The 22534-nt window shown below is 48.8% G+C and overlaps 1 pseudogene; it reads right to left on the bottom strand.

Moving 5' to 3' along the window:
- Positions 1–7113: 7113 nt before the first annotated feature.
- Positions 7114–10083, bottom strand: LOC125621827 (olfactory receptor 14A16-like; annotated as a pseudogene).
- Between the last annotated feature and the right edge of the window lie 12451 nt (positions 10084–22534).

The raw sequence follows: 22534 nt of genomic DNA, 5'->3' as shown, positions 1-22534 counted from the left end.
AACTGTTTCTCACCCTAGACCTGGAGCCAGTACCCCCCGAACCCACCCAAGGCTGCCTCCTGGACTCAGCAGGCGGAGAAGGGACCTCTGGTGAGTGTACCTTTTAAAATGCTATACATGGTTTAAAAGCAAGCATGTGAAAGGATTACTTTGCCCTGGCATTTGCGGTTCTGCCTTTGCAAAAGGTTTCTGGGGAGGGCAGCCTTATTTCGTCCTTCATGGTAGGACACTTTACCACTCCAGGCCAGAAACACGTACTCGGGAATCACTGTAGAACATAGCATTGCAGTGTATGTTTGCTGGCATTCAACCAAAATCCGTTCACGCAGTGGGAGGAGGCAAAATGCGACCTTGTAACGAAAGCACATGTGCTATGTATGTAATGTTAACAGCAAGGTTTACCCTGAAAGAGTGTAGCGACTGTTTTATAAAATGTGTCTTTTTAAATACCGCTGTCCCTTTTTTTTTCTCCACCAGCTGCATGTGTTTCAATGATCACAGGATCTTCTCCTTCCCAGAGGCTAGTGAAGCTTAGAAAGAAAAAAAAACGCACTCGCGATGAAATGTTCTCCGAGCTCATGCTGTCCTCCCACACTGACAGAGCACAGACGAATGCGTGGAGGCAAATAATGTCAGAGTGCAGGAAAGCACAAAATGACCGGGAGGAGAGGTGGAGGGCTGAAGAGAGTAAGTGGCGGGCTGAAGACAGGGCTGAAGCTCAAATGTGGCGGCAGCGTGATGAGAGGAGGCAGGATTCAATGCTGAGGCTGCTGCAGGACCAAACCAGTATGCTCCAGTGTATGGTTGAGCTGCAGCAAAGGCAGCTGGAGCACAGACTGCCACTGCAGCCCCTCTGTAACCAACCGCCCTCCTCCCCAAGTTCCATAGCCTCCACACCCAGACGCCCAAGAACGCGGTGGAGGGGCCTCCGGCCAACCAGCCACTCCACCACAGAGGATTGCCCCAAAAAAAGAAGGCTGTCATTCAATAAATTTTAAAGTTTTAAACTTTTAAAGTGCTGTGCTTAAAGTGCTGTGTGGCATTTTCCTTCCCTCCTCCATCACCCCTCCTGGGATACCTTGGTAGTCATCCCCCTATTTGTGTGATGAATGAATAACGAATGCATGAATGTGAAGCAGCAATGACTTTATTGGCTCTGCAAGCAATGATTAAAGGGAGGAGGGGAGGGTGGTTAGCTTACAGGGAAGTAGAGTGAACCAAGGGGCGGGGGGGTTCATCAAGGAGAAACAAACAGAACTTTCACACCGTAGCCTGGCCAGTCATGAAACTGGTTTTCAAAGCTTCTCTGATGCGTACCGCGCCCTCCTGTGCTCTTCTAACCGCCCTGGTGTCTGGCTGCGCGTAACCAGCAGCTAGGCGATTTGCCTCAACCTCCCACCCCGCCATAAACGTCTCCCCCTTACTCTCACAGATATTGTGGAGCACACAGCAAGCAGTAATAACAGTGGGAATATTGGTTTCGCTGAGGTCTAAGCGAGTCAGTAAACTGCGCCAGCGCGCCTTTAAACGTCCAAATGCCCATTCTACCACCATTCTGCACTTGCTCAGCCTGTAGTTGAACAGCTCCTGACCACTGTCCAGGCTGCCTGTGTATGGCTTCATGAGCCATGGCATTAAGGGGTAGGCTGGGTCCCCAAGGATACATATAGGCATTTCAACATCCTCAACAGTTATTTTCTGGTCTGGGAATAAAGTCCCTTCCTGCAGCTTTTGAAACAGACCAGAGTTCCTGAAGATGCGAGCATCATGCACCTTTCCCAGCCATCCCACGTTGATGTTGGTGAAACGTCCCTTGTGATCCACCAGAGCTTGCAGCACTATCGAAAAGTACCCCTTGCAGTTTATGTACTCGGCGGCTTGGTGCTCCGGTGCCAAGATAGGGATATGGGTTCCGTCTATAGCCCCACCACAGTTAGGGAATCCCATTGCAGCAAAGCCATCCACTATGACCTGCACATTTCCCAGGGTCACTACCCTTGATATCAGCAGATCTTTGATTGCGTGGGCTACTTGCATCACAGCAGCCCCCACAGTAGATTTGCCCACTCCAAATTGATTCCCAACTGACCGGTAGCTGTCTGGCGTTGCAAGCTTCCACAGGGCTATCGCCACTCGCTTCTCAACTGTGAGGGCTGCTCTCATCTTGGTATTCATGCGCTTCAGGGCAGGGGAAAGCAAGTCACAAAGTTCCATGAAAGTGCCCTTACGCATGCGAAAGTTTCGTAGCCACTGGGAATCGTCCCAGACCTGCAACACTATGCGGTCCCACCAGTCTGTGCTTGTTTCCCGAGCCCAGAATCGGCGTTCCACAGCATGAACCTGCCCCATTAGCACCATGATGCATGCATTGTCAGGGCCCATGCTTTCAGAGAAATCTGTGTCCATGTCCTGATCACTCACGGGACCGCGCTGACGTCGCCTCCTCGCCCGGTATCGCGTTGCCATGTTCTGGTGCTGCATATACTGCTGAATAATGCGTGTGGTGGTTAATGTGCTCCTAATTGCCAAAGTGAGCTGAGCGGGCTCCATGCTTGCCTTGGTATGGCGTCCGCACAGAAAAAAGGCGCGGAACGATTGTCTGCCGTTGCTCTGACGGAGGGAGGGGCGACTGATGACACGGCTTACAGGGTTGGCTTCAGGGAGCTAAAATCAACAAAGGGGGTGCCTGTACATCAAGGAGTATTTCAGGCAGGACTGCACGGAGGGCTCCAATAAGAAATGGTGCACCTAAGTTATCGTTGTTATTGGAACAAGGAGGTTAGCCTGGCCTCTGATTGATACATGGCTAGATTTACCTCGCTGCACCTTCTCTGTGAGTGACTGCAGTGTGACCTAGAGGAATGAGTCCCCTAGACAGGGGAGGAGGCAAATGAGTACAAAACAAATCTGGTCTATTTCTTGTTTTGACCCACTCCATCTATCTTTTACATCTTTGGCTGGCAGCAGACGGTGCAGAAGGACTGCATGCCATCCACATCTCATGGCTGCTCGGCAGAAGATGGTACAGTACGACTGCTAGCCATCCCCATCTCTTGCCTGCCTGGCAGAAGATGGTGCAATACGACTGCTAGCAATCCTCATCTCTTGCCTGCCTGGCAGAAGATGGTACAGTACGACTGCTAGCAGTCCGTATCGCCTGCCCGCTCACCATAAGACGGTTCAATAGGACTGACTGCAGGACTAAAGAGAATGACCTGGTCAAGTCACTCCAAATTTAGTCCCTGCGCCCATGTCTGCCCAGGCGCTCCCAGCCGACGTGGCCAGGAGCACCTCGGACACGACGAGGACGACTACCAATCGTATTGCACCGTCTGCTGCCAGAAGGCAATGGGTTGCTGCTACTGTGCAGCAAAGCCGTACCACGTCTGCCAGCACCCAGGAGACATAGGGTGACGGTTACCTGAGCGGGCTCCATGCTTGCTGTGGTATGGCGTCTGCACAGGTAACTCAGGAAAAAAGGCGCGAAATGATTGTCTGCCCTTGCTTTCACGGAGGGAGGGAGGGAATGGGGGCCTGACGACACGTACCCAGAACCACCCGCGACAATGTTTTAGCCCCATCAGAGTGCTCCATTGTGACTGCTCTGGACAGCACTCTCAGATGCCCGATTGTTTGCCATTGCTCTGACGCTGGGAGGGGCGCTTACAGGGTTGGCTTCAGGGAGCTAAAATCAACAAAGGGGGTGGCTTTACATCAAGGAGTATTTCAGGCAGGACTTCACGGAGGGTTCCAATAAGAAACGGTGCACCTAAGTTATTGTCCTTATTGGAGCAAGAAGGTTAGCCTGGCCTCTGATGGATACATGGCTAGATTTACCTCGCTGCACCTTCTCTGTAAGTGACTGCAGTGTGATCTAGAAGAATGAGTCCCCTAGACAGGGGAGGGGGGGAAGCAAATGAGTACAAAACAAATCTGGTCTATTTCTTGTTTTGATCCACTCCATCTATCTTTTACATCTTTGGCTGGCAGCAGACGGTGCAGAAGGACTGCATGCCATCCACATCTCATGGCTGCTCGGCAGAAGATGGTACAGTACGACTGCTAGCAGTCCGTATCGCCTGCCCGCTCACCATAAGACGGTTCAATAGGACTGACTGCAGGACTAAAGAGAATGACCTGGTCAAGTCACTCCAAATTTAGTCCCTGTGCCCATGTCTGCCCAGGTGCTCCTGATCGACCTCACAGAGGCGACCAGGAGCACCTCAGACATGACGATGACGGCTACCAGTCGTACTGTACCGTCTGCTGCCACAAGGCAAGGGGTTGCTGCTACTGTGTAGCAATGCCGTACCGCGTCTGTCAGCACCCAGGAGACATAGGGTGACGGTTACCTGAGCGGGCTCCATGCTTGCCATGGTATGGCGTCTGCACAGGTAACTCAGGAAAAAAGGCGCGAAATGATTGTCTGCCCTTGCTTTCACGGGGGGAGGGAGGGAACGGGGGGCTGACGATATGTACCCAGAACCACCCGCGACAATGTTTTAGCCCCATCAGGCATTGGGATCTCAACCCAGAATTCCAATGGGCAGCGGAGACTGCGGGAACTGTGGGATAGCTACCAACAGTGCAACGCTCCGGAAGTCGACGCTTGCCTCGGTACTGTGGAAGCGCTCCGCCGAGTTAATGCACTTAATGCACTTAGAGCATTTTCTGTGGGGACACACACACTCGAATATATAAAACCGATTTCTAAAAAACCGACTTCTATAAATTCGACCTAATTTCGTAGTGTAGACATACCCTTACATAAGACATAAACCAGAAGTTAACCTTGGGGCTGATCATTCCTGTCCCCCACCATCACAAGCACTTCTATTCCTGCCCCTGCATGTTGAGCTTTAGACTCTCCGAGTGGCACATGAGGTAACCCTTTCCCCGCACTGCTGTCTGGCAGAGCAAGATGTTTGACTCCATCATAAGCTGTCTCCATAATGGCAGCATGCTTTTTGATCTGGCCTAGGAATAGTGTCATTGACTGCTCAGGTCTCCTTTTCACTTTTGTTCTGATTATATTATATAGCAGCCCAAACTTGTCAGCTTTTATATAATATAATTAATAGTTAAAACAGTAAAGTCAAAACAAAACATTTCAATAATTCCCCCTCAAAAATGTCAAGTAAATCGACACATTCCCACAAAACACTTCAGTTGCATTGAATCAGGATTTATAAATGGAGAGCTGTTCCACCGGAGAAATTTCAACCAGGTCTAATGATGATGATTGTCTGCACTACCCCTTACTATTGGCTGTGCCTTAACGACGCCATCCAGTGCTATCGTCGGAAGGCAGAACTGTCCATCACCTGAAAATCTTTCCATAAGGTCAACAAAGAAGAGGAAAGGGGGAAGCCCTCTTAGGAAACTCAGAAGGATCTGTATGTGTGTTTGGGTGGGAGTACGTAGTTCAGAGGATCCATTTTTGCTTTTCTCTCTCTGCTACAGCAACTCTGCTGCAAGTTTTTACAGATCCAATAGTTCAGAGAGTCATAGGTTTTCAGACAACAAGGGCCCATTTTGATCATCCAGTCTGACCTCCTGCACAACTAGACTTGGGAGGACTTGATTTTTATCAGTAAATGCTAGTAAACATCAGTTTCGCCACACAAATACAAACTGAGAAAAAACATTTCCATTGATAATAATTATAGATAGGCAAAGTAAGAAAAATGCTGCTTAAAAATATTTAGAGCCAAAATCCAGTGATTAAGACTTTGAATTAGACTTATTACAAGCAAACAAATAGTAAAAACAGGTATGATTTGTTGATTTAAGGATATTCATTGTATATTTTGACATGGGATGTTGACAATTTGTGTTTTAACAGTTTATAAAGCTTTAGCTTTTTGAACCTCAATGTCTATTGTCATTAAATACTCTCCCCCCCCCCATAATTTCACACAACCATGAATATTTAAATCAATGAAAACCTAAAAAAATGCTTCAAAATAAGCATTGATATTATCCGTCAAAATTATTTAGAAAAATGAATGCTGCCAACCCTATGCACAACACAGGCCAGAGAGTCTCCCCCCATGATTCCTGCATTAAGCATATCGCTTCTAGTTGTATCTTCCAGGAAGAAATGTCCGGTCTTGGCTTAAAGACACCAAGTGATGGAGAATTGTTCCCATGGTTAGCTACTCTTCCTTTCCATTTCTTGTGACCTGGGCAGAGGTGAAACACATCGATGCAAACCTTTCTCCGTGGTCCAATCAGAGGTTGCCAGCTGGCCTGCTGTAGTGGAACTTTGTTAATGATGATGTAAAAAGGGGGTACATATTCTTGGTCCCACAGAACCATGGCTCAAGATTTTGCCCAATGCACTGTTCTTTCACCCAATATTTTCATAAGTATTTTATTGTCTAAATTTCGGGAAGCTCATCCTTTCTTCGGTAGGGGTCCATGGCTGTGCAAATAAAATATAATCAAGTAAAATAAAATATTCAATTGCAAGTTTTCCACTTTTGCACATTGATTTTCCACATTTGCACATTTGATTTCATGCATATTTTTTTCCTTCCAGAATGGGGACCAGGACATAGCTCAATACACAAACAACAACAATACACAAACAATAACAAATGCTTCTGCGGTGTGGCTTGCTTCTCTCAGAGAACCAGTGTAAACAATACCAGTCCATTTACAGTAGGAGAGTTTGTTTGTATTGCTATATCAGCAAAACTTTTCCAGTGTAGACCTGGCTCTACCTTGTCTCGCTAGACATTCTCCCTCTTCTTCTCATATAAACCCAGACAAACTTACACACACACCGATTCTCCTCCATTTACTGCCATTGGGTAAAATTATCATCCCCCACCCAGTTATTTAGGTACCGAAGTCCTATTTTTAAACGTGACTTTGGCACTTCTACATATAATACGGCCATATTTTTAAAGGTATTTAGGTGCCTATGGAGTATTACCTAAAGAACCTAGATGCTTAACACCTATGGAAATCAATGGGTGTTAAGTGATAAGATATTTTTGAAAATCTCACAACGCACCTAAATACCTTTAAAAATCTGGCCTGAGTGACTAAGGCATTTTTGGAAATGGAAACTTGCCACAGAAGTGCTTTTGCAAATGTTACCCCTCACCATGAGGCAGCCACCAGGCAGAGGCAGACACGATTGCTCACGATAGTGAGGTATTGCAGCAGGTATGTGATGGCCATTTGGAAGTCTGAGGACATGATACGAAAGAGGAAGAACTCCATGCTGTCCATCAGGAAGTGGAAGTAGGCCTGGGCATGGTAGCTAGGGAAGGAACTCATCTCCTGATTGCTCACCATGGGGATGATCATGCTGGTGAGCAGGACATCCAGGAGGGAGAGGTTGGTGAGGAAGCGGCACACTGTACTGTTGAGTTTGGAGAAGAAGACCCAGAGATTCTGGCTTTGGGATAAAGTGTTATTTCATGTTAATCATCCAGAATCCAGAAAGGGAGAATAATTCCAGTGTACCAATTGCGGGGCTTTATTTGATTGGGAAAGGAGAGTAACTTGTACAGTGTTAGGGTCTGACACCAGTTTGGGGTTATCCTTAAGCCCTATCCATAGCCCTAACCCATAACCAACAGGGACTTAAGTATAAGTTTTTCTTTAAACCTTCAATGGGGCCACTCATGTGTTTGGACCAGATCCTCAGCTGGTGTAAATTCTCAGAGATCTATTGACTTCAACAGAGCAATGACAATTTAAACCAGCTGAGAATTAGCCCCTTGGTTTTTCAGGAACCCATGTGTGATACGTCCATTTATTCAGAGAAACAAAACACAGCATGTTTAAAATGTATCCAGTTAAAACAGCTCGAAGTCCAAACACCGATTCCTTTGATGAGCTGTTTGTAAATGAGCGATGGATTAAGATAGAGTCATAAACCATCTTTGCTAAATAATGTTTAATAACGAGTACTTATAAGACAATCATGATGTGGACAAAGACAATCATTAACAGGAAGAAGTACAATAATTTTCATAGGTTATTTGTTATCGAACTAGCTACCTAACATAGTTCACAATCAAAGAGAAATCCGTCATTTTGACTAAATGAGGTTGTGTGTTAGGAGAAGAAATGATCCTGTTAGTCTCTCTATCAAATCACACAATCTGTTTTTGTCTGTCATATATGTAGTGTACAGAACCATGCACAAAGATGGTATTCTAATAGTAACAACTTCTGAGATCCTTTCTCAGCTTGGAAATGAGTGGATCTACATGGGATAGCGTATGGAACACCAGATCAGTGCACGTGATGGCACTTTTCCACTTACATCGAGGCTGGAACAAAATGATCCCAAACAAGTAACTTACGCCAGTGTTCATGTCACTGCTGAGTGTAGCCCAGAGACTTTGGGCCAGAACCTCATCAGTATTAAATTGGTGATATGAATGTGTTTACTCTACATTGGTGCTGGTTCAGATGAGTTGGGTTATCAGATCCTTACATTTCTGTCACACTCACTTTCTCCAGTGGTCTGTCAGCGAGTTCTGGATCCTTGTGTAGACAGGCTCTTGGTCAAATCCTAATTTCTTTGAAGTGAGGGGCTAAACCTCAGTGACTTCAGTGGGATCCAAACTTGTCCTCATTACCCCAAGTTGGATTTTTTTAGAAAATACTGGAAAAAGTTTCTCTTCCAAACAGTCTTTGCACCATAGCAAGAATGACACAGCTCTTACAGAGAGAAGATGGGTGAGGTAATAACTTTTATTGGACAATCTTCTGTTGGTGAGAAGGACAAGCTTTCCAGTTACACAGAGCTCTTCTTCAGGTTAAAATAATCAAAGACAGCTACCAGAGGCTCTTTGTCCCCTAACACATCATTCATAATACAATAATATCCCAACAGTATATACATAATCGAGTCAGGAGGAACTTAGCCATGCAGAAACTTCTTTTGCACCCTTTTATCATTGTGGGGAGCAAACCTTCAGCTCACTCAGAAAACCCCATCAAAGAGATGACATATGAGCACTCTCAAGAGAAGGCAAACATTGAAAATCCTGTCGAACCAAACTCTCACCGTCTCAACAGGCCTTCCCACCTGCAAACCCACCTGGAACAAAGAAACATATAAAAACAACAAACAACTCAACAAAAATAAACTAAAAAACGGATAAGCAAACAAAACCCAAAGAAAAAATGCGTTGATACCTCCGTCAGAGTTATTATCCTGACAAAGAAGAGCCAGAGAACCCACTAGGAACTTTTCTATGGCTACTGATTATCACATAGAATTGGTGATGTCTAGCAATACATAGATAGATAGATTCCGATCTTAATTACATTGATGTAAACCTAGAGTAATTACAATTTTCTTGAGTTAAATTTGTCTGGATTTTTATTTATGTAAATACCCAATTCTGCATAAACAAATTGCAAAGTATGTTCTCATGAAGGCAATCATGTCATCCGATGATTCTATTTATAAAGAAACACAGAATGAATTCGTGATCAGTGGAGAAATATAGACATTTTATTCTTGCTGAATAACCTCCAACCTATCAGTTTACTCAGTGCACCTTTCATTTCCTTGTTTCTCATGCTGTAGATGTTCAGATTCATCATTCGGGGCAATAGAGAATAGAGAAGAGCCACCAAGAGATTCAGATCTGAGGTCGAGTTGGAGGTTCGTTTCAGGAAGGCAAAAGTGCCCGTGAAAAGGAAGAAGGAGACCACAGTGAGGTGAGGGAGGCAGGTGGAGAGGGCTTTATGCTGGCCCTGCTCTGAAGGGATTTTCAGCACTGTTTTGTAGATCTGAACATACGACAGAGTTATAAAAGCAAAGCAGATTAAACCTAAAAGCACATGAAAAGAAATAACAACAATTTCCCTGAGGTACGAGTCAGAGCAGATGAGGTGGAGGAGCTGGGGGATTTCACAGAAGAACTGGTCCACCACGTTGCCTCCACAGAAGGATATTGCAAACGTGTTCCCGGTGTGCACTGCAGAGTAGAGAATAACACTGCTCCAGGCACTGGCTGCCATTTGGACGAAAGCTCTCCTGTTCATTACTGTCTCCTAGTGCAATGGTTGGCAGATGGCGATGTATCGATCGTACGGCATGATGGTCAGTAAGGGAAAATTTGCTGAAGCAAAGAATAAGAAAAAAAAGATTTGGGTATCTTATCCAGAATAAGAAATCGATTTTGTGTTCATGAGGGAATTGGCCATAGATCTGGACATGGTGACAGAGATGGAACCAAAGTCTAGAATGGACAGATTCATCAGGAAGAAGTACATGGGGTTGTGAAGGTGGCGGTTGCGGGCTATGGCTGTGATGATGTCATGGCGGTTTGGTTGGACATTTTCTTCCTCAGTACACTGTGTTATGGCTGTGGAGGGAATGAGAAGGACAATGATCAGGATTAGAGTGACAGAGGGAATGGCCCTGTTTCTCCTTTCCCTAATATCTCATTCTAGCAATGTCAAAGGTACATAGAACTCATCACTTACAATGACTAGGTGTTGTTAGTCCTCCTCACCTCTGACAATCAATCAGTAATATTATCACACTTTCTATAACCTCCTCCATCACTTTACCCAGTCTGAGGATTCGGCCCAAAGTGTGGCTTGATAAAATGCAGTATGAAGGATGGAACAAAGCACGCTCCAAATCCAACAATTCTTGCAAAGAAGGTCCCTCCATTGCGACCATCACCAAGCTTACCACTTGGGCATGAATCTAAGAGAATAAAATGCCAACACAGCCCTGTGTCTTCTGTGTAAGTTCTGTACACCCATTTACACCATTTATACTCAGCCAGCAGCAGTGTGGAGATAGGCCAGGAACTCTGGGTTCTATTCCCAGTGAGCTCCTGTGTGTCCTTGAACGGAGTCAGGATAGACAGGCTTTGGCTGCTTGGTTCAACTTGAACCCAGGGTTTAAAGGGGCTCTTCTGTAAAAAGCGTTCTGTGTGCTGCCAACTTTACTACTTATTCAATTGTTATCTCCACGCAACTATCCCCTTGAAAGAGAAATCACACAGATGAGATCGAATCAATGGGTTTGAAATCAGGTTCTTATCAGGCAATATTAATATTCCCCAATTTATTTAACATTTACTGCCGGTTGGAAATTTTCAGCTGGGTTCTTTTTAATGGAGATTGTTTTTTCAGCTAAACAATACCGCCAACAACAACATCTTAGAACCTGTCTGCTTCCCTCAAACATTTTGGGATTCTTTTTTAAAGAAACTGAAAACTCGGTGCAAAAGTTCCAACGAGCGTGCAGGAAGCTGCTCAGCCCCGTTGTGCTGTGGGTGGCGGTGGGAGCCCCCGGGCTGTTTTAAATCGCTCAGGGGCAGCAGGTGGGGCCGGGGGAAGCGCGAGGGGAGTGTGTGTGTGTGTGTGGCGGGGAGGTTGGAAACTTTGGTGGAGCCGGGCCCCTGGGACAGGAATATTCCTGGTGCCTGGGCTCCACAGGCTCATAGAACTCGCTGCCCATGTCAGGGAGGGACCTTCAGGCTGTTGCTGAGGGACAGAGCCAGCCTTCCCTCAGGATCTGACAGATAAAGGACCTTCCTCTTGCCAGGTCTGCCCACAACTGAGCTGTTCTGCTCCCTTTTAAATCCTCCCTCCGGTCTGTGCCTACCCTGCAGATGTGTTGGGGTGGGTCTGGCTGAGGCCAGAGCAGCTCCTTAACCCCTTCTTGCCCAGTGTGGGATTTGTATTCCTCATCACAAGTCCAAACAGAGGGGGGAAAACCTTGAAGGTACAGCATTCCATACTGTTAACGGCTAACAAGCCTAGCAGGCCTGAGGGGCTATTTTTGCAAGTAAAGCTTTTTGTTCTATTGGTACTTTTATCTAATTCTTCAGATGTATTCTTTGGGTAGCAAATTATTACCCCACCTAGCAGTAACAATAGGAATTTTGAATCCTTGATTTTATCCTGGTTTCTCTTGAACTCCTTGGAAGGTGACTTTAGATGATGCTTCATGCAGCAGACATTCTTTTGCCCTGTGTCAACCTGGCATCTCTGTTGCCGGGCTCGGGAGGAGGGTTAGAGAGAATCCACTCTGCAGCCTGCAGAAGACTGCATTCTAATTCAAAAGTTTGTTACTTTTTGTCCATATTTCCTTCCGCTCCTGGAAGGTGATAGTCGGAATTTTTTCACGAAGCATGAATTCTAGATGACTTTTTCAAATGTTTGGGTAGAGAGAGCTTTTGTAGGTCACCCTCCCCTTGTCCCCAGTATCTTATAAAACCATTGCACTCATTGATGTGCTGTTCACACACCACTGCCCTCAGTAGCTCCTCCGTGTACTTTGATGCAACCCAATCACATGCCTGGAAAATTACTCGGTTTTCTGATATTTCTAAAATATTAAGGGGTTCCCCAAAGTCAGAGCCAGGATTGGTAAAGGTCCCCAAAACACAACTTCAGCCTATCCTGCGTCAGCCAGATCCAGCGTCTTAATTATTTGTAATTGATTAAAAGTAAAACAAGAGGTTGATGCTCAGTCAACCCATTAAACTCTTTGCCAGGGGATGTTGTGAACGCCAAGACTATGACAGGGTTCAAAAAATAACTAGAGAAATTGATGAAGGAAAGGTCCATCAATGGCTAGTAACCAGTATGGGCAGGAATGGTGTCCTTAGCCTCTGTTTGCTAGAAGCTGGAAATGGTCAACGGGAGATGGATCACTTGATGAATACCTGTTCCGTTCATTCCCTCTGGAGAACCTGGCATTGGCCACTGTCGGAAGACAGGTTGCTTGTGCCTCTGTGAATCTTCCAGGGACGGAAATGAGATGGAGTGTACACAAGAATTTATGAAAGAGTGATCTAGAAGCATTCCACAGTGTTGCAAATCGTGGCCTTGTGGACAGACAGAAAGCAAAGTGGGGGATTCTTCCCCCCACCCCAGGCAGTACAATGAATATAGCCTCTGTTTCCTTCCACTGGAAGACATTTGCACACCTGCTGGGCCAAGACTGCTGCCTGGCCTGCAGGTGCTACAAGTGGCCAGCAGTGGGCCAGAAGGGCGAAGACCGTGCAGGAGGTTTGCCAATAGGGGCAAAGAGAAGCCAAAAGCACCTTGCTTTCCAAAGAGCCAAGAAGGAGAAGGACACAATCCAACAAGAGAGACTGCTCTAGAGGTTCCTGGATGAAGAGAGGTGGAGCAGACAGCGGGACGGATTGCTCAGGGAGAGAATGCTGGGTATGTGGGCCAGCAGGGTGATTCATCCAGCTCCGTGACAGAGCCTGCACCAATGCATGTGTCAGCTGCAATGTCTGCGGGTGCACAGGTACCTGTAGACAGGAGAGTGGAATGGTGTCCCTGGTCCTGGTTCACAATGGTTGGAGGGTGGAGTTTCTAGCAGGGCCAGCAAACAAAATTACAAGTAGGGTTTGTTTTCCAAACTATTCACAGTTGTGTGTCTGAGAGAAAGATTCTCTAACCCCTGTCCAAGAGCTGTACCCCTGTCTCCGAGACCAGGGAGGTGGCAGAGCGCAGACTGGTTTATGACATATACGACACCTTTGCTGGTCAGCCCTGAACTCTGAATTCCATGATTCATCTTCTTCTGACACTTAATAGCTTTTCTATTTTGGCTGTAGCGATTATTCAGACGCTCGGCCAAATTGCAATCACGCTCCCATGTGGCACCTCAATTTCCCACTCTCTAAAGTGGGGATAATCCTGACCCACATTCAGAAAGTGGTCCATCTTCTCTCTTTCTTCCCAAGTCCCTGCCCTCCTTGCCCAGCCCCGGCCTCTGCCCTGTTCCCCAAACTTCCATGCCCATGTTTCACCCCCTGTCTCACCCCCCCCCCAACCTGCAAGTTCTCCTGCCAGCAAAGGGAAGCTGCTCCCAGATCTGGAGCTGCATTTGCATGTCCTGAGTGCTGTCCTGCACCATGATCACCACGGGAAGGTAGTTCGTCAACCTCCATCTCTGTCCCAGGTGCAGGATGGCCTCTGGCTCCTGCTCCCTCAGGCAGCTGGAGATGCTGAAATAGGGGTGGGGTTGGCAGAGCAGAAGAACACCCCATGAGGTTAAGAAATGGCAGTGAGAGCCTTTTCCCTCCCTGGGAGATTACGGTGTCCCTCTGTGGGGACTCCCTTCCTGGCAGATGCTGTGCTTCCGTTCCTGGACACTGCCAGGAGGCCCAGCTCCCATCCCGAGCAGCTTGGCTGTTCCATCCCCTACTGTGTACCCAAACTGCCTTTAAAGGACTATCCAAGCCCCTCCCAGGCCGGCTCCCATTGGGGGGTCTCTCTCCTGACTGAGCACAGGCTGTACTTATATCGCCCAGCAGGCCTGGATCCTAGTTACATGTTGCTCCTTCTCATGTGACCCCTGCACTTATTCCCTTCACCTGGGGATAGGTTCAGTTGAGCTACTACCCCTTTCATGGTCATCTCACCCTGGGACAGCCTGAAACTGGAAACCTGAGCTTGAACAGTAACTGTTTGCTAGGAAAGATGCTGAAGACAGACACAATGGAAGAGGAAATCCTTTGGACTGGATTTAAATTATTCCAAAGGAAATTGATTGAGAGAAAATGTCCAGCGTTAGCCTCCTAGCAAAAAAAATAATTGAAGGTCAGAAAGGACCATTCTGTCCATTGTCTGTGTAACTCAGGCTCCTGAATGGCACCGAATGCTTCCTCCAGAAAACCTACTACATGGGACTGAGCCAGAGCACGTCTTCAGGAAAGACATCTACATGCATTAGAGCCAGCTGGTCAGAAAAAATCTTTCTTCTGCAGCGAAGTGAAGTTAACGGACATGGAGAAGAAGAAAATCTCTACTCGGGTTGTTACTGGAGCTGAAGCAGAGAGGCCAGGATAAACATGGCTAGGGCCCAGGACTGACTATCAGCAGATCTGCCGTTTTCTCTTCCTGGCTTTTTGGCCATGAGCGAATCTCTTTGCTTCTGTGTGCCTCAATTTCCACAACAATAAATAAAGCTACTCAAGGTTATGTTTTTTTCTCTCCTATTTTTCAAGGCGGGACACTTAGATACATTTGGGGCCTGTCTACACTACCGGTCAAGGGTGTATTTGTAAGCTGATGACCCGCACATGTTGTTCAGAACCGATGGATAACACAAGCTCCTAAGTTTGTTCTGTGCTTAGCCCCTATGTCACAGCTGCGCTGGGAGGCCTTTCCTCGCTGTGCTCTGCGGAGCAGGTTCTGGGCACTGGGGATATGAAGAGGCTCTCAGGGACTAATTCTTGAAAATAAATATCAATGAACTGCAACCCAATATAAAATCACTGCTGCTAACATTAGTGGGTGATCAAATAGCAGCAGAGTGGTAATTAATGATGAGGAGAGGGCAGTGACACAGAGCAATCGGATCCCTTGATAAGCTGGACCCATTCAAAGAAAACAAGTTTGAAAAGAACCAAATAAAGGGTCCTATAGCTAGCAACAAAGCATGCAGGCCACACCTACAGAATGGGGAAGTGTACCCAGGAAAGCACTGAACGTGAAGAGGATTTAGGGGCCATGCTGGGCAAGCCATTCAACATGAGCACCCAGGGTGATGCTGTGGTGAACAGGGCTAAAGCCATCATTAGATGTATGAAAAGAGCAGTGAGGAGCTTAGGGAGGTGACACACCATAAGGAAGATTGATCATGGAATATTGCATCCAATTTTGGTGTCCACCTTTGAAAAAGATTTTGAAATATTGGAGCTGGGGCAGCAAAAAGCAATGAAATGTTTTGAGTGCTGGAGAAAAATGCCTGCCAGTGAGCGATTGAAAGAGCTCAGCCTGTTTAGATGATAAAAAAGATCGGGAGGTGACGTCATTGAAGTACTGAAGTGACTTCATGGAGAGAAAATATCGGGTATGAAAGGGCTCATTAATCTAGCGGAGAAAAGAATAACAAGACCCAATGGCTGGAAACTCAAAAGAGACCAATTTATATTCGAAAGAGGGCAAACATATTCAACAGTGAGGATGAATCACCAAAGGAACAAACTGGAAAGGGAAGTGGTGGGAATTCCCCATCTCTTGGTGTCTTCTAATGAAGACGAGATGCCTTTCTGGAACGTGTGTAGTCAAAAACTAGCTACTGTGCTCTACAGAAAGCATGTGATATGCAGGGGGTCAGATGACATGCTCCAGTTGTCTCTTCTGTCCATAAAGTCTGCTAATTTATGAAAAACTGAGTATAGCATGGGGAGAAGCCTCTGATGTTTTACTGTGTAGTCGGCTTGAGCCCACAATGAACACTCATTGAGTGGGGTGATCCAGGGGAAGCAACTGAAACACCCAATGTGGCTGGACAGGGGCAGGACATCAGCACTACACGGGAGGGGTGGGTGTGGCAGTGACCTCACAAGGGCCTTTGGCAGGACATCAGCCTATTGGACAAAGGTGGTGGGGAGGCGATGATCTCACAGAGAAATCTTGACATCAGCCAGGCAGGACAGGGGTGCAGGACAGGGGCAACCTCGGAGATCCCTGTAGCTTTGCTTCAGCACGTCTCCTTCTCGAGGTCTCTCCTGGAGGACGGAGAGAGCATTCACTTTCACGTACGTGAGTGCAAGGAGGACCCTCTTTGGAGTTTTCTACTTGTCTTGTACTGGTTTTGCTAGAAAACAGATGTCCCTGTAGAGAAGGTAAGAGCCTCAGAGAGGTTTGGAACCTGTTCAGTCTGATCCATCAGGCTCTGGCTGATTTTTAAGAAAGGAAAAGTCTCGATTGTGGGGGCAGTATTTTATTTCCGACCTAGGACTTTGTCCCTTAGAATTACTGGGGGCATTGGGGTTTCTCCTTTTTGTTTTCCCTTTTCTTGTCTCTCCCTCCTTTCTCTTCCTCTCTTGCATCTTTGTCCTTTTCCCTGCTTTCCTATCACCACCAGAAGCTGTCTGTGCATGTGGAGTTGGGGCCAGGGGTGTGTGGGGGTGGTTGCCCTCCAACTCTCATTGCGGGAGGCCCTCCCAAAGACATGTGGCTGGAATAGTGCTCTAAGAGTGACTCCTTCCAGTGGTGACCTGGGACATCTGTCCCTCCTACCTTTCTCTTCTTGCTTCCTTTGTCCTTTTCCTCTGCTCTCCTCCCACCAACAGCAGCTCTGTGTGTGGAGTGGGGGCCAGATGGGTTCTAGGAGGCCCTCACAGAGAGGTGAGACTGGAATAGTCCTCTAAGAGTGATCCCCTCAGTGGTGACCTGGGCCATTCTTCGGGCTATATGATGAGAACCGTTAGCCTCCCACCCCTCAAAATCTCAACCTTGATTGGGGCTATTGATAGGGAGGAAACTCTGGTCTTTGTTGTTCTCTTTTATGACCGAGCAAATAAGTCACAACCAGTTATATGTTTGACCAATGTTGATGCTGCTCTCCATTAATTGTCTCGGAGCAGTTCATGATCCTCTCGAACATTCCAATTCTTCTAAAATACTTGCTGAATAATTCCGATGAACAATTGTTGCTCTGTAGCTCATTTGAGAGCAACTCTGCTACTGACTGGCTGCATCAGCTAAGACAAGTCCCTGTTCCTTTCTCAGCCTTCGTTTCTCCTTCTGTCAAGGACGAATAACAATCCTCTCCCACCTACCTCGCCATGGGTGGATGCTGGGGATCCACTGAAGACTGTCACTCGGAGCAGTGCAGACTAGGGGTGTCCTATCACACTGAGCCATATCCGATTATGACCTAATATTCTATTTGATTTGTATTTTATTCTTTTGAAATTGTGAAGAGCAGCAACTACTTAGCTCAGACTGAAGCATCTCATCTAATTTTCTAGATCATAGTTGGTTTCAGAGTAGCAGCCGTGTTAGTCTGTATTCGCAAAAAGAACAGGAGGACTTGTGGCAGGTTAGAGACTAACCAATTTATTTGAGCACAAGCTTTTGTGAGCTACAGCTTTCATGAGCTACAGATGCATCTGATGAAGTGAGCTCGAGCTCACGAAAGCTTATGCTCAAATAAATTCGTTAGTCTCTAAGGTGCCACAAGTACTCCTTTTTCTTTTTGCTAGATCATAGTGTCTCCCCTTTGTGTACGACGAGACAGTTTAATGCACTGTGACAAACAGGAGATGCTCTTGTTTTGCAAACAAATATTTTTGCAAAGAATTTTCATCCTACTTCTTATGATTTCAAGAAACAAAGTGGTTTCGTCTGAATGGATTTTCTGACAGAAAACGGTTTCTATGAAAATGTTCATACTTGATTTCCTGGGCTTTATCCCTGCCTCCAGGGCAGTTGTTGTCTGTTAGTTAGAACAGGAGTCAGGACTGTTGGCTTCTCTTTCTGGCTCTGTCACCGCTTTGCTGTGTGACACCTTGGGTACGTCCAATGGGAATAGGGTCAGTTCTCTAACTCCAGGCAGCAGTGAGGCCTGGGTGAGACAAGGGATGTTAAGGCCGTCTGCGAAGGAGAAAGGGATGTTTCCAGGTGTTGAATGTCAAGAATTCTAAACTTTGCTAAAATGGCTTGTCTCGAGAAACAAGAACTAGTTGGGGCCAAACTTTAACCATTGTCTTTTTTAAAGCCCATTCAGGGATGTGAGTCCCAGAGAGCCATAGAGAGGGGGATCAACTTGCCCAAAGTCCCACAGTTCAGTAGGCAGCAATGGAACCAGGAGTGACCCTCCCTCTCAAAGGCAGGAGGAACAGACATTAGGGCCTGGTTGCAATTGCCAGCTGTGGGAGGGAGTGTGCGGCAGTGGTTAGTGAAGGGGTCCATCCATGGCTCTGACACTCAGTGTGACTCTGAGCCGGTAGCTGAGGCCCGTTTGCCGTCAGTAGGGTTGGGGTCCCATCGCTACAGCCCAGTGGGTTTGGGAGGCTCCAGGAAGGTGTGTAAAGTGCTGGGATGTCAGGATCCCGGAGGCGCTGTCACCTCTGCCCTAGGGCCGTGTTCTGCACCCCCCTGCTGCTGGCTGAGTTTCTCTGTCCCTTGGCAATCAGACAGACTATTGTTTTCACAGCCAGTTGATCGCCCTCGTGTCATCACCCTGCCTGCTGTCTGGGCAGGGTAACTCCTGAGGTCACCACCCTCTCCAGCCTGCCTTGGGCTTGGAGAGTGAGGAGGAGGGCAAGGGATGTCTGCTGACCCTGAACATCTGCCATCCATCATACCATCACCAAGAGCAAGTGAGTGGCATTCCTCGGTGCCTTCCCCTGTCTGTCTGGGGAGAGGCAGAAACAGGGCAAGAGAATACCTCCAAAGGGGGATTTCATTTGCAAACAGCCCCCCAGAGCCCCTCACTCTCCAACCGGGCAGGGGCTTCTCCAGAGCCATCTCCAGTGCATTTGGAAAGTTTCCAGCAACGGGGATCCCAGCCCTTCCCTTGTGGGAAACTGTACCCCAGGCTGAGAAACGCTGAGCTGGGCCAGACTCCAGGCTGAGCATGGAAATCAATGGGGAACGAGAAGGGCCCTGCTCTTCCTATGCCTCGGGTCTTTGTGACTTTGATGTGGGGAATGGTTTCCCAGGAGAAGTCCGGACTCCTGGGTTCTGTTCCTTCTCTAGCCTGGGCGGGGGAGTGGCCGGGGACGACAGGAGGGGGCTGCTTGTCCAGAGTAACCGATGGTCTTTGGGACTGACCTCGTTGCTCTAAAAGGATAAGACTTCCTGGATATTGCAGCAGCAGGGATTACGAGGGGGAACGTTGGGAGTAGATCATGCAATGAACTCCTGCCAGTGTGTGTAGATGGCACTCCTTGCACTCCTGTCGGGGGAGAAGGGGCTGCTGTGGTTGGAACAGGGAAGAGGAGGGATGGAAAAGGCCCAAGAGTGAAAGGCTGCCTTGAGCCCAGACTCACCCCTGCTCCCCGCTCGGTTCCAGGATGGCCAGGCTCCTGAGGGTGTTCAGAAAAAAGGCTCTGCAGGTGGCCCCAGAGCCTGAGGGAAGCAGCTGCCATCTTCCCCAGGGGCAGAGCAACCCCTGTGTCCCCACTGGCGGGGAAGCAGCTCCCGTCCAGGCCCGAAGACGGAAGTGCCCAGCCTTCTGGAAAAGGAAACCAGCTCCCGGCGCAGGCGCCGAGCTGGGAGAGGCCCCGACCAGGCCCAAATGGAGCTGGCCCAGGATGCGGTTTTGCAGACAGGACCCAGCCCAGGAGGGGCGCTGGGCAGGGTGGCTCTGGGGCTTGTTGTGTGGACAGCAGCGGCCCCAGGAGCCCAGCCCTTGTTCCCATCAGGAGGCATCGCCCTGCCCGGTCACTGAGGACCTTCGAGTCCCATCAGGCCAGGAGATGGAAGGTCCCTGTCCCAGCACCGGCAGCTCAGCATGGGACAGCGGCAGCACCTGGGCCTCTGGCAGCCCGATGGAGGCCACTGCTTTGTTCCAGGTGAGGAGCCAGGCTGGGCTGAGGGAGGGGTGAGGACGGGATGTGAACACCCTGGGCCCAAACGCTCTCCCAGTGATATGATGGGGGTGGGGGGTCCCCAGCCCAGGTGTCTGGCCTGAGCCATGCGAACCCCACTGACAGCAGCAGCAGTCACATAGCTGCCCCTTCAGAAAGGGGAACTGGGGGTCGGGGCATCAAGAGCTGCTGCCACTTAGGTCCTTGCTGCTCTGGGGCTAGGGGAGTAGGTACCTCCCATGGAGTCCTGGCCAGTGGAGGGGGGGCTCTGCTATGGGCTTCTGAAGCTGTTGGGGGCTGAAGGCATCCCTGAGAGGGAGGTTTGGGGCCCCATCTGCCCTGGGTGCCTGAGGTGGGAAGGGGGGTCTTTAATCTTCTCTCCCCACCACGCCCCTGTCCTTCCCCCAAGTGGCAGCAGGCATCACCCTGTTACCTTCTCTCCCTGGTGCAGGGACCCCCTGGGATTCAGAGCAGGAGGAAGGGGTGGACATGGCCGCAGATGAAGCTGCTCTCAAGGTCATCAGAGAGCAGCTCCAGTACAGAGAAAAGGTACAAATGTTCCCCACCTGGGCTGGAAACAAGATTGTCCTGTCCCTTCCCAGCATCCCCACCCCCTCCCGAGGGTCTTGTCCCTCATGATCCTCCACCCCAATGGGGCCCTTTTACATCCATGATGTGGGACCCCCAAGATGGGGGTGTTTGTCCCACAACAGCTGAGGTCTTCTCTCCCCACAGGCACTGTCCCAGTTCCTGATCCTGCTTGTGTAGGAGTTGTGGGGGATTTGGACAATAGGCGGGTCCCCACAATCCCCCATTGAGGCCTGAGCCCTGGAGCTGGTGTGGGTGGGGCAGGAAGGTCCCTAGCTAACAGGTTCTCTCTCGCTATACCCCACTCCCAGTGGGTCCAGGACGAGGGGCAGCAGCTCCTGTTCCTTCAGGCCATCTACCCCGCATGTCTGGCTGCACGGGAGAGAGGGGAGGACACGCTGGAGCCGCGCTGCTGCAAGGCAGCTGTGGTGAAGAGGATTGTAGTAAGTGAGACACATCATAAGGCAGCTGGAGGGAGGAGAGAGACATGGGATTGTCAGGGGTATCGCCAGGCTAATGGGTGGGGGCTGGGTGGTGTTGGAGGGGTCAGCAGAGGGCAAGGATTGCTGGGGCTGAAGAGAAGGGAGAAATTCTGAGATTGGTCAGTAGTGGGCAGGGGGGGAATTGTGGGGCTGGAGGGCAGCTGAGAGTGGGGGACAAGGAATCACATGGTCCCAGCTCTGTAGTTGGGATGGTGCTGAATGGGGGCAGTTTTGACAGGGAGGAGGAAAGAAGGGGATTGCGACTGAGCTGGGCAGGAATCCTGGAAGGGGGACAAGTTTGATGGGCAGGAAGGAATCTGAGGAGCAGGACGTAGTGGGGGATCCTCCTGGCCACGTTGGGCACTGGCTGTGTCATCTCCTCACTGGGAGGTGTCAGTCGGGCCTGAATCTAACACGCTCCTTTGTCTCCTTCATGTCTCACAGGAGCTCATCAAGGAGCTTCCCGATCATTCTTCACCCAGCACCATTCTCACCAACTCCCTGGCTGCAGTGGGCAACCTCAGGTACTGAGACAGCCCCACCTCCCCTCCGGCTCCCCTAACCCCAGTGCTGCTCAGGCCCCAGGCTGAGAGTCACTGTCCCACCCCACCCAGGTCACCTCCCAAGAGTGGCTCCTCTGGCAGAGATGAGAAGATTCACGCTCTCCTGGTGGGGCTGTTCTTTTCACTCCAATAAGATTACGGGGACCTTGGGCAGGGGCTCACTCCCGGGCTCAGATACAGGAGGGGCAGCAGGAGGGGGAACAGGGAACAGGAGCTATTCCTGTCTTGCCACTGTCTGTCTGTGACATCTTGGCCTTGTCATTCCCTAGCTCAGTGTCTCAGTTTTCTTTCTCGCCAGCCTGTGCCTATATCCCTGTGGTTCCTTGTCCGTGTTGGCGACAGTCCCACCTCCATACTTCACAGTCTAATATCACCTCCTCTCTCTTGCCAGCACAATGAAACCTGCCCTTGAGCCAGACCAAGAGACCCACCTCTTGCAAGCTGCCCTTCACTCCATCTTCACCCTGGGCACGGAGAAGGACACCACCCACATCCAGGTACATCCTCCTCCTCCATCCCCCTTCTCTTCCAGAGTGGTCCTTGATCCCTGCTCCCTTGATTCGCTGGAGCTCCAGATTTAGGTGTGGGGTAGGCAGAGATG

The sequence above is a fragment of the Caretta caretta genome, chromosome 14, assembly GCF_965140235.1.
Source record: "Caretta caretta isolate rCarCar2 chromosome 14, rCarCar1.hap1, whole genome shotgun sequence".
Classification (NCBI taxonomy): Eukaryota; Metazoa; Chordata; order Testudines; family Cheloniidae; genus Caretta; species Caretta caretta.
The sequence above is the reverse complement of the archived record's forward strand: the minus strand, read 5'-3'. Positions and strand labels throughout refer to the sequence as shown.